Source organism: Nuphar pumila, chromosome 2 (genome assembly GCF_984573655.1).
Source record: "Nuphar pumila chromosome 2, dmNupPumi1.hap1.1, whole genome shotgun sequence".
NCBI lineage: Eukaryota > Viridiplantae > Streptophyta > Magnoliopsida > Nymphaeales > Nymphaeaceae > Nuphar > Nuphar pumila.
Genome location: NC_143250.1, coordinates 81,270,754 through 81,276,753, shown reverse-complemented (window position 1 = coordinate 81,276,753; position 6,000 = coordinate 81,270,754).

The window sequence follows — 6,000 nt, the reverse complement described above, 5'->3', positions numbered from 1 at the left end:
AACAAATAAAGCAAAAAAACCTTTTTTACAGATTTGAAAATTGATCTTCCATTGGGGAGATATGACCCTTGCAAAATGAACTAAAAATATGAGTAACTGAAACGATATAGAGTTTTGAAGGGTCTTGGTTTTCGACCAAAAATAGGTATGAAATTACCATAAAAATTGCTGAAAATTTATAGGAATAAACTAGACTCAATAAGAAAGACACCGCTTTTTACGGAATTGAAATCCGATCTCCGGTTAGGGAGATACGCCCCCGGCAAGTTGGTCTTGATTCAAATAGCGATTTACGCGTGACGGCTTACGGAATAACGATTTGTATTCAAATAGCGATTTACGCGTGACGACTTACTAAATAACATTACAAATCGCTATTCAGTAAGCCGTCACGCGTAAATCGCTATTTGAATCAAGACTAACTTGTCCGGGGCGTATCTCCCTAACCAAAGATCGGATTTCAAATACGTAAAAAACGGTGTCTTTCTTATTAAGTCTAGTTTATTCCTGTCAATTTTCAGCAATTTTTATGGTCATTTGTTTTCCCATTTTGATTAAAAACCAGACCCCTAATATTTTGCATTATTTAAGTTGCACATATTTTTAGTTCATTTTGTGAGAATCATATCTCCCCAATGAAATATCATTTTCCAAATCTGTAAAAAAGGTTTTCTTTCTTTATGTGTCTAGTTTATATCTGGAAATTTTTATAATTGTTTATACATGTTTGATATTTTAAACTTGTTAAAATTCAGAACTGGTTACAGATTAATCTTATTTAACCATGATTAAACAAAATAGTTCCGGTTTTTCATATATTTGAAATATCAAATAAATATATAAAGTTATAAAAATTTCTAGATATAAACTAGATAATTAACGCAAAAAAACCCTTTTTACAGATTTGAAAAATGATCTCCCGTTGGGGAGATATGACTCTTGTAAAATGAACTAAAAACATGAGTAACTCAAACGATATAGAGTTTGATAGGGTCTTGGTTTTTGACCAAAAATAGGTAGGAAATTACCATAAAAATTGTTTAAAATTGACAAGAATAAACTAGACTCAATAAGAAAGACACTGCTTTTTATGAATTTGAAATCCGATCTTCGATTAGGAAGATACGCCCTTGATAAGTTGGTCTTGATTCAAATAACGATTTACGCGTGACGACTTACTAAATAACACTACAAATCGCTATTCAGTAAGCTGTCACGCGTAAATCGCTATTTGAATCAAAACCAACTTGTCTGGGGCGTATCTCCCTAACCGGAGATCGGATTTCAAATCCGTAAAAAGCGGTGTCTTTCTTATTGAGTCTAGTTTATTCCTGTCAATTTTCAGCAATTTTTATAGTCATTTGTTTTCCCATTTTGATTAAAAACCAGACTACTATTATTTTGCATTATTTAAGTTGCACATATTTTTAGTTTATTTTGTGAGAGTCATATCTCCCCAATGAAATATCATTTTCCAAATCTGTAAAAAGGGTTTCTTTCTTTATGTGTCTAGTTTATATCTAGAAATTTTTATAATTTTTTATACATATTTGATATTTTAAATTTGTTAGAATTCAGAACTGGTTACAGATTAATCTTATTTAACCATAATTAAACAAAATAGTTCTGGTTTTTTATATATTTAAAGTATCAAATAAATATATATAGTTATGAAAATTTCCAGATATAAACTAAACAAATAAAGCAAAAAAACCTTTTTACAGATTTGAAAAATGATCTTCCGTTGGGGAGATATGACTCTTGCAAAATGAACTAAAAACATGAGTAACTCAAAGGATCTAGAGTTTGACAGGGTCTTGGTTTTCGACCAAAAATAGGTATGAAAATACCATAAAAATTGTTGAAAATTGACAAGAATAAACTAGACTCAATAAGAAAGACACTGCTTTTTACAGATCGGAAATCCGATCTCCGGTTAGGGAGATACGCCTTCAACAAGTTGGTCTTGATTCAAATAGCGAAATACACATGACGGCTTACTGAATAACACTACAAATCGCTATTCAGTAAGCCGTCACGCGTAAATCGCTATTTGAATCAAGACCAACTTGTCGGGGGCGTATCTCTTTAACCAGAGATCGGATTTCCGATCCGTAAAAACAGCATCTTCGTTATTGAGTCTAGTTTATTTCTGCCAATTTTCAATAATTTTTATGGTAATTTCATACCTGTTTTTGGTGGAAAACCAAGACCTTGTCACACTCTATATCATTTTAGATACTCAGGTTTTTTGTTTATTTTGCAAGAGTCATATTTCCCCAACGAGAGATCATTTTCCAAATCTGTAAAAAGAGTTTTTTTTCTTTTTTTGTCTAGTTTATATCTGGAAATTTTTATAACTTTATATATTTATTTGATATTACAAATTTTTAAAAAACTGGAACTGGTTTGTTTAATCATGGTGAAGTAAGATTAATCTGTAACCAGTCTCGAATTTTAACAAATTTAAAATATCAAATATGTATAAAAAGTTATAAAAATTTTAGATATAAACTAGACAAATAAAAGAAGAAAACCTTTTTTGCAGATTTGGAAAATGATCTCCCGTTGGAGAGATATGACTCTTGCAAAATAAACTAAAAAACCTGTGCAACTCAAATAATGCAGAATAATAGGGGTCTAATTTTTAATCAAAATGGGGTATGAAATGATCATAAAAATTGTTGAAAATTGTTAGAAATAAACTAGACTCAATAAGAAAGACACTGTTTTTTACAGATTTGAAATCTGATCTCTATAACAGGTTCATTTTCTGAAATTTAACAGTAACTTTCAGAAGTCACCTTCTTCAAACCAGAAAAAAAAATAGAAAAATCGTGGAAAAGGGTGTTACGAAAACCTTTATCAAGAAACAACCAAAGGAAACATGAGCACCACGATTAAACAAAACACTTTATTGCACCGGGGTAAGCCCCCAAACTCCCTTCCTGTAGGGGCAAAATCTCTGAATCTAGCTCCACAACTTATTAAGTTGAACGATGCTACCCACACCGGTGGGAGGCCCCAAACCCCCCTCCTATAAGAGCAAAATCTCTGAATCTGGCTCCACAACTCATCAAGTTGAACAATGCTACAGTCAGTGTGCAGGTCAGTCGATGCTTGCTGGAGCAGTGTAGGATCATCTGCTGGATGTGCACAAAAGCAGAAAGAGAAGGGAGAGAGAGAGGGTTGATGTTCATGGCTTTCTTAAGGGGGGATTCCTTTCTCAGATAATCCTGCAGTGCAGGGACTTTCTGGATGAATGACATGTTTGTTCTTTTTTTGAACCGTTTGTTTTCCTTTTTTTAAATGGATATTTTTGTCATTTTCTCAAACCGTCGTTTTATGGCAAGAATAGCAAGAAAGAGTACTTAAGTCTTTGCAACAACACCAGAGTCCGATGCAAAGTTATGTCAACATACACGGGAATACGAGCCCCATGTGTGTAAATACGTGGCGCTCATTCTTCCCCCCGAACATAGACGTGGGATTCAGTGAATCATCGGGGGAGAACATACACCACCCTCTCCCAACATGTGATACTCGAAGGGATGTAATATATATTGTAGCCTTTCATTATAATAACGATAACTTTTTTCATTCTCACGTCGCGCCATGACGGTAGTCCTGTCGGTCAAGAACAAAATGGGATTCATTGATGGATCCCTATTGAAGCCAAAATCTACCTTTATGCAACAATATGGTATTCTCTTGGATCATAAATTTCATTTCTCGTGATTTGTCAAAGAGTGTTATTTATTGTACAACCACAACTGCCATTTGGAATGATCTAAGAGAACGATTCTCTCAGAAAAATGGACCCCAAAATTTTGAGATCGATTCAAGTGTCTATTGTTACATTGCGGCAAGAAAACATGTTTATTGCAGTATACTATACGAAGATCAAAACACTATAGGATGAACTGTCCACTAAAATCTCATTATCTATGTGTGAGTGTGGGGCAGTTAGAGCAATATTGAAGCTACGACAATAAGAATGCCTGATTCAATTCCTGATGAGACTGAATGAGACATACACGGTTGTTCACAATCATATTCTCATAATGGATCCTATCACTACAAGAAACCTGTGGATTAGCGACGACCTAAACTTTTTAAAGACGGATAACTTTCATCGCGAATTTTTCGACGCTAAGTAGTGCCAGAACTTATCCGCCACTAATTTCGTCGCTAATTTGCAATGGATATGATCCATCGCGAGTCTTTCACTATTTTAAATTAGTGATGGATAATACTCATCGCTAATCCGTCGTTAAATTTAAAAAAAAAAATTGCTCACTGTCGGCGCGTTATCCCGCAGGGAGCAATTTTTTTTTCACAGAACTGGCGCGTTCTGGCGTCGGGATGCTCTTCCGCAGTGAGCCAATCATGGCGGGAGAAGGGGTCGCAGTGGAGACGGGATCCGGCGAGGGAGAGGCGGGATGGGCGGTGGAGACTAGCGAGGGTCGGGCACCGCCAGGAGGAGCGGTCAAGGCAGGCGGCGTAGCCAGGGTTGACGGGGGAGAACTTGCAGGAGGCGTCGGGCTGGACGACGATGCGAAGGATGGAGGTGTCGTCGGTGCCCGAGCAGGAGGAGACGGGGACGGAGGGATCGCTGCAGAGCACCAACTAGCAACATCTTTATCCGTTAAACAAAAAAAAATTAGCGAATTATTTTAAATCATTGCAACAGTACTAGCCCAACATTCCACGGTTGTGATCGAAGAACCCATAGAATGAATCTGGAAACACAAGCACCACCCCTATCCTTTAACGAAAAAAAATAAGCAAATTAGCTACGCGTGGTGTGAGAGGTGCCTGAGAAGGTCGACCTCCATGGTGCGAGAGGTCACTGCGCGTCGTTAGAGGAAGGACGGGGCTTCTGGCGTTCTGAGAAGTGCCTCAGGTGGGGATGGTTTAAATCGAATGGGGGGAGGGAAAAACAGAGGGAGGAAAATTTTTGAACGGGGGGAGGAAAAATTGCGCACCTCAGGCCAGACGATTTAAATCAAAAATTAGCGACGGAATTAGCGAGGGAATTTTTCTGTCCCTAATCCATCGCTAATTAGCGACGGATTAGGGACGGAAAAATTTCCTCGCTAATTCTGTCGCTAATTATCATTTTTTGTAGTGTTTTGGCGACGAAAAAATGTTGTCACTAAATCTGTCGCTAATTAGCGACAGATTTAGCGACAGAGATATTTTTGTCGCTAATTTTGCAAATATGTCAAATGTTAGCGACAAATAGTTTTTGCTCGCTAATCCGTCGCTAATTTGCGATGGAAAAATCCGTCACAAGTTTTTGTCGCTAATTAGCATTTTTCTTATAGTGTATGTCACTCGTGAACAAGGCATATAATCTTCTTCAAGAAGAAAGGCAGCACAATGTGCACACATAGCTTATCCTTGAACAAAATATGGTAGCTGATGTGGACATTGATTATCGTTCACCACAACACCAAGGACGTGGCAGGCTAGTGGACACAAATCAACGTGAAATGCCTAGATGTGATCATTGCAACAAGTTGGGCCACATTAAAAATAGTTGTTACTTTCTTCATGGTTTTCTCAAAAAATCAGTCAACGTTGCCCAAACAAAATCAGATGGTGATAATTGTTCAAGTAGTGAGGTATCATCATTCATTCTAGAGCAACGAAATCAGTTGTTGTTGTAGATCTCCACAGGTAAAACCCAATCAATGGCCAACATATCAGGTAACTATCATCTCTCTCCAAAATTGATTCCCTCAAAATTTTGGTTATTAAATACTGGAGCCACTGATCATATAAGTTCTTTATATTCTTTATTGGACAACTCAAAACAATGCGAGTTTCTCAAGCCTGTCAAACTTTCAGAAGAGTCATTCTCTCTCATAACTCACACTGGATCTGTATATGTGACTTTAAATATCAAGCTTGATCTTGTCTTGGTTGTTCCTTCATTTAAGTTCAAGCTGATTTCCATAAATAAACTTATAAAATCATTAAAATGTAATGTCA